Source organism: Myotis myotis, unplaced genomic scaffold (genome assembly GCF_014108235.1).
Source record: "Myotis myotis isolate mMyoMyo1 unplaced genomic scaffold, mMyoMyo1.p scaffold_m19_p_6, whole genome shotgun sequence".
NCBI lineage: Eukaryota > Metazoa > Chordata > Mammalia > Chiroptera > Vespertilionidae > Myotis > Myotis myotis.
The window spans coordinates 95,148,551-95,157,127 of record NW_023416368.1 but is presented as its reverse complement, the minus strand read 5'-3'; the positions used below and the strand labels follow the sequence as shown (position 1 = coordinate 95,157,127).

The 8,577-nt window shown below is 46.1% G+C and overlaps 1 pseudogene; it reads left to right on the top strand.

The window, feature by feature from the left end:
• On the top strand, positions 1–2,144 carry LOC118658581 (annotated as a pseudogene).
• The last annotated feature ends 6,433 nt before the right edge of the window (positions 2,145–8,577 follow it).

The window sequence follows — 8,577 nt, the reverse complement described above, 5'->3', positions numbered from 1 at the left end:
ATGGGCAGGGGGCATTGTAGGAGAGCAGACTTAGAAGATAAAACACCTGATTAACTAAATAAAGATTATTGATTGTGTGCCAAACACTTTGAGACCTCTATGATCTGTAGAACTATACATTTTGCAGAGGCATCAGAAAATTAAATAGTCCTGGACGGTTGCTCAGTGTTTAGAGCGTCTGCCTGTGGGCCTAAGGGTCTCAGGTTCAATTACCAGTCAAGGTCACGTATCTGAGTTTCAGGTTCAATCCTGGGCCCCACCAGTTGGGGCACTTGTGGGAGACAACCAATGTTTCTCACATCAATGTTCCTCTCTCTCCCCCCACTCTCTCCTTCCCTTCCACCCTCTCTAAAATCAATGGGGAAAAATATCCTCAGGTGAGGGTTAACAAAAACAAAAGAAAGAAAAAAAACTAAAGAATAATTGAATTACTTTATTTCTCAAAATTAATTGAAGCAGATACTTGTGACTTCATAAGGAGAGTCCACATAAGACAATACCAACAATACTTGATCTTACCAGTCATTTGAACAATCCACATAGTGACACAGAAAATAAAAGAACTGAGTGAAGATGAAATCAGGACACTAAACAGAAAAAAATTTCTGAAAAGGAATAATAACATTAAAAAAATCAACAACAGCAATGCTCAGAACCCATTGCAATGCAGAAGGAGGGGTTGGAGCAGTGGTTCTCAACCTTCTGGCCCTTTAAATACAGTTCCTCATGTTGTGACCCAACCATAAAATTATTTTCGTTGCTACTTCATAACTGTAATGTTGCTACTGTTATGAATTGTAATGTAAATATCTGATATGCAGGATGGTCTTAGGCGACCCCTGCCAAAGGCGGCGTGACCCACAGGTTGAGAACCGCTGAGTTGGAGAGTAGAATGGAGACATTTTACCTTTAACCTTTGACAGGAAAGAAAGCAAAGAATATTTAAATCTTCATTTGAAATTTTGATTATTATAGGAAAACAAACCGTTGAACTCCAGCGTGTAAGTGGATGGACAGGAAGCTGATCAAATGCCAGAGGTCTCTTCACTCCTGATAACTGTCAAGAATTGCTTGAGCGCCCTTTAAGTTCTGCTGAAGAAGTTTTGAGAAAGCAATTGGAAACAGCATTGTTGCCTTCAGAAAACAGCAGAAACCGATGGGAGTTGCATCGGGGAAGAAACCCTCAGGGAAGTGAGACTCTCAATTATTTTTCATTATCACTGAGGAGACAGTGGACAGAGCAGAGGAAGAGCTCCTGCTGTGTTGGTGAGGTTTGTTGATGAAGCTCACAACCTGGGAGAGGAATTTGTAGGCTTCCTGCCTTAGGGGGCTGATGCTGATATAGAATTTCACACTATGATAACTGAGAAGTGTGGACTAAACACGGAGTATTGTCATGGCCAGGCTTACACTGTGTCCCGTGGATTTTCTTCCAAAATACAGGTTGGTAATTTAGACTTTTAGAGAAATATCCCCAAGCTATCTGCACACCTGCCTTAAACACATGGTTGGCAAAATCCGTGACTGTATGGGAGTATCTGTTGCATTAGGAACAATTGAGGAAGTTGTCCATCGATCACCACAACAGCCTTTAGAGGTTGACAGAGTAACCTCTGTCCTTTTTCAGAACAATAAACAAGGGGTTAAAGAACTAAAGGAGCCCGGCCAGTGTGGCACAGTGGTTGAGCGTCAATCTATGAACCGGGAGATCACAGTTTGATTCCTGGTCAGGGCACATGCCCAGGTTTCATGTTTCAGGCTGGATCCCCAGTAGGGGGCGTGCAGGAGGCAGCCAATTGATGATTCTCATCATTGATGCTTCCATCTGTCTCTCCCTCTCCCTTCCTAGGGAGGGAAGGAGGGAGGGGATGGAAAATTGCTATTCTCGGTGGACAGGCAGGCATGATGTTTTCTAAAATTTTAGTAACCTACAAGCATTGGTCTTATGTTTTGATGGTATAAATAGTGACACAACTATGGGATGGAATAACTGTATAGCAGGAGGACCATTTGTACTCTGTAGTGCAGTAACCGAGTTTGATTTCATTGTTGCTATTGTTCTTAAATATGCTCTACCTTTTACAAGAGCTTTTGGGAAAATCTCCAGGGGCAAACCTCTTATATGTCTTCTTTGCAGCCAGTAGCTTGATTGCAGTGCTGCATTCACTGAGTGAAAATGATGGAAAATATTGAAGTTTGTCATGAATTTTGATTTCAAGAAACCACCAATTTGGCAACCAAACTTGATATTCAGATGGAGCTCCCTGGGAAATTTCACAGAGCACAGCAAGGTAACCTGGGATCTCAGCTAACCTCTGAGAGTTCCTGCTAAGAAGCTCTAAGTGTTCCAACAGCGGAACACGTTATTCAGGAACTGAAAAATATATTCCCAGAACAGCACCTCAGAGCTCTTCAATGCTGATCTCTGGTACCTTCTGTCATGGGACAGCTCAAATTCAGTACACTGGATGAACACCATATTGATGTGCACAGAGGCGACATACCCAGTCCTGACACACTCTCAGCTCAGCTGCATTGTTGGAGAATCAAGTGGAAACACAGAGGGAAAGATACAGAGCTTCCACCCAACATTTATGAAGCACTCCACCTGCCAGACATCAAGTTTTGTCCTAATGTTGATGCATTGATGAAGGTCCTATGTGTTCCTCCTGTGATGAAGGTAGGAATAAGCTCTATGAAAATAGTGAAAGTATCTCAAAGCATACCTGAGGAATGGAACACCAAAGGTCAAGGTCAAGTAGCTTAGCTTTGTTTAACATAAATTTTGATTAAAAACATGATTTTGAAAGTATGAAAATAGTAAAACATTGTTCAAATGTCTTATCTAACTAACAACATGATTTTGATTTAATGGTAGACACATGTATCTAACTCTATACAATTAAGTCAGAGCTTCCTACAAATAATTAAAAAACCATGAAAAATATCTAAGAGACTTTTAAAATGGGCTTCCTTTTATATTTGACTAGTGTCTCGGTGCACGGATTCATGCACATTGAAAGGAAATTAATTAGAAGAAATATTTTAATATCACTATTTGCATCTTGCTAATGAAAAGAAAATAGGATTCCACTGAGTCTCCTATCTACCTACTCCAGGATTTCTGTAAGGATCAAATGAGATAAGGCACGTGAAAACACTTCACAAACATTTGGTTAAATTGTAAAATGTTTGCACCTGGCTATAAAGCAAGTGGTGTTCCTGGGCTGAAGAAACTTCAAGGAGGCTAGTCACTAAGGAGAGGAAGCCAGGCATTGCTATGTGACATCATTACCCGGCACACACAGTGACCGTTTCCAGGCTGGGCTGGACTGTGGGCTGCATTTTGTGCCATGGGGTCTTGGCAGCATTTGCTGCGATTTGGTGAGGTGTTGCTCCAGGTCAGTGGTGGGGGCTTGTGTCCCACTTGGGGGAAACCAAGTGTTGCTTTGTCAGCACCAGGTCCATGGTGCTGTTTCTTTGTAAATGGCCAGTGCATGTCATGGCTGCTCCTGTGTTGAATGTCTGCCCCCTGGTGGTCAGTGCATGTCACAGCGACTGGTCAGTTGGAGGGACACTTTATAGCCCGGTGCACAAAAATTTGTGCACTCGGGTGGGGAAGGGGTCCCTCAGCCCATCCTGTGCCCTCTCGCAGTCTGGGACCCCTCGGGGGATGACCATCTGCTGGCTTAGGCCTGCTCCCTGGGGGATTGGGCCTAAGCTGGCAATCAGACATCTCTCTGACAGCCCGGCAGCCCTCAGGGGATGTCCACTGGCCAGCGGGGAGCAGACCTAAGCTGCAGTCGGACATCCTTAGCGCTGCTGAGGAGGCAGGAGAGGCTCCCACCACCACCGCTGTACTGGCAGCCATCAGCCTGGCTTGTGGCTGAGCAGAGCTCCCCCATGTGGGAGCGCACTGACCACCAGAGGGCAGCTCCTGCATTGAGGGTCTGCTCCCTGGTGATCAGTGTGTGTCATAGTGACCAGTCATTCCCAGTCTTTCTGCTGTTAGGGTCAGTTTGCATATTACCCTTTTACTATATAGGATAGAGGCATGGTGCACGGGTGGGGGCCAGCTGGTTTGCCCTGAAGGGTGTCCCAGATCAGGGTGTGGGTCCCACTTGGGTGCCTGGCCAGCCTGGGTGAGGGGCTGATGGCTGTTTGCAGCTGGTCACACCCCCTTCAGGGTGAGGGTCCCCACTGGGGTGCCTGGTCAGTCTGGGTGAGGGGCTGAGGGCTGTGTTCAGGCTGGCTGGCAACTGAAGCTCCCAGCCTCTCCTTTCTTTCTTTTTTTTTTATTCTGGGATTTATTTACCTTCTATAATTGAAACTTTGTTTCCATCACTGGTGCTCCCAGCTCTGAGGCCACGGCTGGCTGAAAGCAGGTATCTGGGGTTTGTTTGGCTTCTATAATTGAAACTTTGTTGCTTTTGGAGCTGTTGCTTTCAGAGCTTAGAGCAGGTCACGGCAGGTGGGGAACCTTGCCTCCATCACTGGAGCAAGCAAGCAAGCCTCCTGCTCGCTTCAGCTGCGTGGCTGCCAGCCACCATCTTTGTTGGCAGTTAATTTGCATATCTCGCTGATTAGCCAATGGGAAGTGTAGCGGAGGTATGGTTAATTACCCTTTTGTCTTTTATTAGATAGGATAGATATTTGAAAATTATCTAAGAAATTTGAAAACATCTAGAAAAGCTATAAGATGTATACAGGCCATTTTATCACTGACCTATAGGCCTCCCTTTGAGTACATTAGCCACTGATAATCTGTTTAATTGGCCCTTGTCTGACTCGCATGCTTGGGAGACCTGACTGTTCTTTCAGAAGATAGCACTGAAAGTGCTGTTACCCTTCTGCATGGTCTCTGATGATGGCACTTTGTTTTAGTTAAGTCATTTTTTAATATGTTTTTATTGATTTTAGAGAGACATAAAGGGGGAACGAAAGAAAGAGAGAAACATCAATGTGAGAACACCCATCGGCTGCTTCCTGCAAGTCCCCTACTGGGGATCAAGTCTGCAGCCAGGGTATGTGCCCTGACCGGGAATCAGCAGGTAGCCTCTTGGTGCATGGGTCAACGCTCAATCCACTGAGCCACACCAGCCAGGCTAGTTAAGTCATTTTTTTACATGACACCTATTATCACTGTGGATCTAGTATTAAGTTAGTTCTTGGAAGAAATAAATTTTGAGAAGGTTTGGGAAGAAGGAATGCATTTTATAAAATATTACAATGTAGCAGGAGTTTTAAGATGTTGTTAAATGGACAGTTCAAGGAATTACCACATGTGAGCTTGCCAAACAAGAATGTCAGTGTAAATTTTGTCTGTATTCAACGATCTTAACGAAACAAGTTACAACTTGAGTAGAAGAGCCTGCCATTTTTCCACAGCTGGTTGTTGCTGTTCACATTCCTTTATTGAGCCTCTATCTTCATATGCTTCTTAGCAGGTATGTGTTTAACACTTTTAAGTGTCATGGATCAGAGGCCATGAATACTAACAATTGGTTTGTCTGTTCTAGTCTGTCTGTCTTTGTCCATGACTATACCTACTACCTCATCTTGATTTATAAGCAAAGCCTGGAAAACCTACAAAAGTGTGTTTTGTGGTTTACCCAGGAATAATACAGAAAATATTGCTGTTATTTTTGGTGAAGAAAATCAATTTTGTATAGTTTATATCAACCTAAATAAAATGTGAATTTAAAAAAAATAGCAAAATGAAAAGATGCTATGGCCCAGTGTAAAGTAAAACAACATACAGTTCTAGTATTCCTACAAATATGTGAGGACTTACTTTCTCCCCTCCCATGAAGCTAGTGTTGGTGGGAGGGGAGGTCCAGATTCCTTTAAACTGGGACAAGGTTACACTCTAGTGGGAAAGCCCTGGGAAGGCCTTGAGGAGCCCCCAGATTTGCAACTGGGTTCTGGGCTGCCCAGGTCATCTCAGGGTCTGCACCCACTCTTATCTCATACTGCCTCTGGCTGTTGCTGGCCTGGTGCACCTGCCCCTGTTCAGGGAGACAGAGAAGTTGTCCCCATCCACCAGCTTCTCTCTGGTCTCCTGGGTAGAGCTCTGCAAAGAGAGTGTCTGGTATCCAGGCTAGAAAACATCAGGGACCTGCCTGGGCACCACCACGGGGGAACGCATAAATTCTGCTCTCCTGATCAGAAACAGAGGGGCATCTGATCCAGACAGAGAGGGAAAAAAATGACACCTGGAAGGCCTAGGATAAACAAATGGGTCAATGAGCTTGGTCCCCAGCACTCACCTTATCCTGCTAGCCATGACCTGGGGTGTACACTTCACAGACTCACCAGGCTTCCAACACCTAACAACCTGCTCCACCCAGGAAGGCCCCCCACTCCCTACCTTTCGCCCACCTCACCACACGCATGAGAAGGGGCAGGGGGACTGCCCCATGGATCACAGTTGTGGCCTGACCTGGACTAGCCTGCCCTGATCTGTCCTGAGTTATCTGAGGGAACACCTTGCTGAATGGCCTGCAGTATGGAAGGTGAAGCTGGAGTCACCGTCTCCAGCATGTGAAAATGCTTTCATTGTTGGCTCTCCAGCAGCAGCACTCTCTCAGACTCGCAAGACAACTAGAAAACATCCTCCTCTCACAGCTGTCTCAAGTCGTGTGAGCTGTCAAGGGACCTGGTGACCAGAGCAACTTCTGTTGTGTTGTCACAGAGGAAGTGAGGTCACTTCATCAGGGTCCCATGACCTCGGCCCCTTCCTTAATCACCCACCCCAAAGCCCCCCTGAGCAGGTCACTGCTCACCTCCTCACCCATGTCACCTCCATAACTGTACACAGATGTCCAACACAGCCCTCCCCACAGCTCCCTGGGAATGGAACCAGGGGCCCAACTTGGCAGAGACAGAGCTGAATTCAGACCTGCTTTCTTCTGACCAGTTTTGTGTCCTGGAAAAGCCATTGTGTCTCTGTGGGCCTTTTCAGTCTCCCAAGATGCAATGGGGATCATGCTAGAAACTACTTCATAGAGACATTATCAGGTGCATATGACATAAAACCTACACCTGTGGGATGGTGTCACATGTGTCTGATGCAAAAGCTCAAAGATGGAAGAATTTCAAAACAGGGTGGGATGGAGCATGGGATACTACTTAAAACAGGCCTGGGTTTCACCATGTTAGCTTGGGAATGTCAGACCTCTCTGAGACACGTTTTAATGTCTGCACATTTGGTAAGAGTTTGAAATGAAGGAAGTTTAGATGTTGTCATCTACACTAATAAAAGAGAAACATGTAAATTAACCATCACTCTGTCATTCTGCCACTCCTCTACACCCACCAGCCAATCAGCGTGACTATGCAAATTAACCCAACAAATATGGCGGTTAATTTGCATATGCAAGCACAGAGCGAAGACTGAAGACGACTGAAGATGGTGGCAGCCACAGAGCTGGAGTGAGCAGGAGGCTTGGGTTGCTCCTGGTGACAGAGGAAGCCAAGCTTCCTGCCGGCCCCTGTACTCCACTCAAGGAGTGGCTGGGGGCCTGGGCTCCACTCAAGGAGCTGAAAAATAAAAAAGGAGGGGCTGGGAGAAGCTGGAGCAGAAAAGCCAAGCCTTGCTGCTGCGGCCAGACCAAAGGCCTGGCTCCTGGGTCCCGGAGGAAAACCGGTGCCGGCGGCCAGGGGAAGAAAGGCCTATTGCGTGAATCTAGGCCTATTGCAATGGGCCACTAGTTTACCGCAATAAAACCTTCCGTGGTCTCCCATTAGATTTGGAATCAGACCCTGTGCCTCCTGTTGCCTCCCTGGTGTGCAGCCTCCACAGTGACTTCCAGGGCCCTGCCTCCTGCTATGCACACCCTAATGTCACCACTAAGTGGTTAGTAACTCATGTCTGACCACATAATAAAGTCAAAGTGATGGGATGTCATGTTCAAGTTTTATTTACAAAAAGTCTGTCACTTCCCTCCTACTTTCTTGAGTCCCCTCTTTCTCTGTCTCTGTGTTCTAATCTTTCTTTCTCTCTCTCTCTCTCTTGCTCTCTCTCTCTCTCTTACTCTCATCTATCTCTATCTCTCCATCTCACTCCTCTTATTTATCTGGAAATCCTATATAATAAAACCCTAATATGCAAATTGACCAAATGGTGAAATGACTGGTCGCTATGAACTGACCACCAGGGGGCAGATGCTCAACGTAGGAGCTGCCCCCTGGTGGTTCATGTGCTCCAACAGGGGGAGTGCTGCCCTAACTGGTTTGGCTCAGTGGATGGAGCATCAGCCTGCAGACTAAAAGGTCCCAGGTTCGATTCCGGTCAAGGGCACGTACCTTGGTTGTGGGCACATCCCCAGTAGGAGGTGTGTAGGAGGCAGCTGATCGATATTTCTCCCTCATCAATGTTTCTAACTCTCTATCCCTCTCCCTTCCTCTCTGTAAAAAATCAATAAAATATATTTTACAAAAAAAAAAAAAATACAGGGGGAGCGCTGCTCAGCCAGGAGTTGGGCTCACAGCTGGCAAGTGCAGCGGTGGTGGCAGGAGCCTCTGCGGCAGCACTAAGGAGCAGCAAGCTGAGAGGTAGGGAGCAGCAAACAGGCG